This window comes from Hippocampus guttulatus, unplaced genomic scaffold (genome assembly GCF_054856545.1).
Source record: "Hippocampus guttulatus isolate MCC_2025c unplaced genomic scaffold, RoL_Hgut_1.0 HiC_scaffold_25, whole genome shotgun sequence".
NCBI lineage: Eukaryota > Metazoa > Chordata > Actinopteri > Syngnathiformes > Syngnathidae > Hippocampus > Hippocampus guttulatus.
Genome location: NW_028233884.1, coordinates 735,442 through 738,659, shown reverse-complemented (window position 1 = coordinate 738,659; position 3,218 = coordinate 735,442).

Here is a 3,218-nt window from a genome sequence, read left to right as displayed (position 1 = left end):
AGATACATTCAAACTCACAAAACGTGCTCAGCTCGGGCTGAAAATGCATTTAAAGCAATAAAAACTCAAATTGAGTGTCACGCCTAAACCAAAGGACTTATGCACACACTTCAACATGTATTTTGTTCAGGATGACCTCCTGAAGCCTAAATGAGCATTAATTTGACCACACAACTCATTCCTATGAAGATACATTCAAACTCAGAAAACGCGCTCAGTTCGGCCTGAAAATGCATTTAAAGCAATAAAAACTCAAATTGAGTGTCACGCCTAAACCAAAGGACTTATGCACACACTTCAACATGTATTTTGTTCAGGATGACCACCTGACGCCTAAATGAGCATTAATTTGACCACACAACTCATTCCTATGAAGATACATTCAAACTCACAAAACGTGCTCAGCTCGGGCTGAAAATGCATTTAAAGCAATAAAAATTCAAATTGAGTGTCACGCCTAAACCAAAGGACTCATGCACACACTTCAACATGTATTTTGTTCAGGATGACCACCTGAAGCCTAAATGAGCAATAATTTGACCACACAACTCATTCCTATGAAGATACATTCAAAGTCAGAAAGCGCGCTCAGCTCGGGCTGAAAATGCATTTAAAGCAATAAAAACTCAAATTGAGTGTCACGCCTAAACCAAAGGACTTATGCACACACTTCAACATGTATTTTTTTCAGGATGACCACCTGAAGCCTAAATGAGCATTAATTTGACCACACAACTCATTCTATGAAGATACATTCAAACTCACAAAACGTGCTCAGCTCGGGCTGAAAATGCATTTAAAGCAATAAAAACTCAAAATGAGTGTCACGCCTAAACCAAAGGACTTATGCACACACTTCAACATGTATTTTGTTCAGGATGACCTCCTCAAGCCTAAATGAGCAATAATTTGACCACACAACTCATTCCTATGAAGATACATTCAAACTCAAAAAACGTGCTCAGCTCGGGCTGAAAATGCATTTAAAGCAATAAAAACTCAAATTGAGTGTCACGCCTAAACCAAAGGACTTATGCACACACTTCATGTATTTTGTTCAGGATGACCTCCTGAAGCCCATATGAGCATTAATTTGACCACACAACTCATTCCTATGAAGATACATTCAAAGTCACAAAACGTGCTCAACTCGGGCTGAAAATGCATTTAAAGCAATAAAAACTCAAATTGAGTGTCACGCCTAAACCAAAGGACTTATGCACACACTTCAACATGTATTTAGTTCAGGATGACCTCCTGAAGCCTATATGAGCATTAATTTGACCACACAACTCATTCCTATGAAGATACATTCAAAGTCACAAAACGTGCTCAGCTCGGGCTGAAACTGCATTTAAAGCAATAAAAACTCAAATTGAGTGTCACGCCTAAACCAAAGGACTAATGCACACACTTCAACATGTATTTTGTTCAAGATGTCCTCCTGAAGCCTAAATGAACATTAATATGATCACACATCTCATTCCTATGAAGATACATTCAAACTCAGAACACGTGCTCAGCTCGGCCCGAAACTGCACTTAAACCAATAAAAACTGAAATTGAGTATAGTCATGGTACCCGCGTTGAGTTATAATTAGTTCAAGAACAAAGAGAAATTGAATAATTGGCTCAAGAGTACAGTTATACAGTCATATAAATGTAAAATGGTTTCAGGCCTCGGAGACAATAACGGACTTTGGTCAGTAGAGGGCAACATAGACCATAACATGAATCAAGACACATTTTGAAAACTTGTTCCACTCGGCCTGAAAATGCATTTAAAGCAATAATAACTCAAATTGAGTGTCACTCCTTAACCAAAGGACTTTTGCACACACTTCAATGTATTTAGTTCAGGATGTCCTCCTGAAGCCTAAATGAGCAGTAATTTGACTGCACAACTCATTCCTATGAAGATACATTCAAACTCAAAAAACGTGCTCAGGTCAGCAAAAAATGCATTTAAAGCAATAAAAACTCAAATTGAGTGTCACGCCTAAACCAAAGGACTTATGCACACACTTCAACATGTATTTTGTTCAGGATGACCTCCTGAAGCCTAAATGAGCATTAATTTGACCACACAACTCATTCCTATGAAGATACATTCAAACTCACAAAACGTGCTCAGCTCGGGCTGAAAATGCATTTAAAGCAATAAAAACTCAAATTGAGTGTCACGCCTAAACCAAAGGACTCATGCACACACTTCAACATGTATTTTGTTCAGGATGACCACCTGAAGCCTAAATGAGCATTAATTTGACCACACAACTCATTCTATGAAGATACATTCAAACTCACAAAACGTGCTCAGCTCGGGCTGAAAATGCATTTAAAGCAATAAAAACTCAAAATGAGTGTCACGCCTAAACCAAAGGACTTATGCACACACTTCAACGTGTATTTTGTTCAGGATGACCACTGGAAGCCCATATGAGCATTAATTTGACCACACAACTCATTCCTATGAAGATACATTCAAACTCACAAAACGTGCTCAGCTCGGGCTGAAAATGCATTTAAAGCAATAAAAACTCAAATTGAGTGTCACGCCTAAACCAAAGGACTTATGCACACACTTCAACATGTATTTTGTTATGGATGACCACCTGAAGCCTAAATGAGCATTAATTTGACCACACAACTCATTCCTATGAAGATACATTCAAACTCACAAAACGTGCTCAGCTCGGGCTGAAAATGCATTTAAAGCAATAAAAACTCAAATTGAGTGTCACGCCTAAACCAAAGGACTTATGCACACACTTCAACATGTATTTTGTTCAGGATGACCTCCTGAAGCCCATATGAGCATTAATTTGACCACACAACTCATTCCTATGAAGATACATTCAAACTCACAAAACGTGCTCAGCTCGGGCTGAAAATGCATTTAAAGCAATAAAAACTCAAATTGAGTGTCACGCCTAAACCAAAGGACTTATGCACACACTTCAACATGTATTTTGTTATGGATGACCACCTGAAGCCTAAATGAGCATTAATTTGACCACACAACTCATTCCTATGAAGATACATTCAAACTCACAAAACGTGCTCAGCTCGGGCTGAAAATGCATTTAAAGCAATAAAAACTCAAATTGAGTGTCACGCCTAAACCAAAGGACTTATGCACACACTTCAACATGTATTTTGTTCAGGATGACCTCCTGAAGCCTAAATGAGCAATAATTTGACCACACAACTCATTC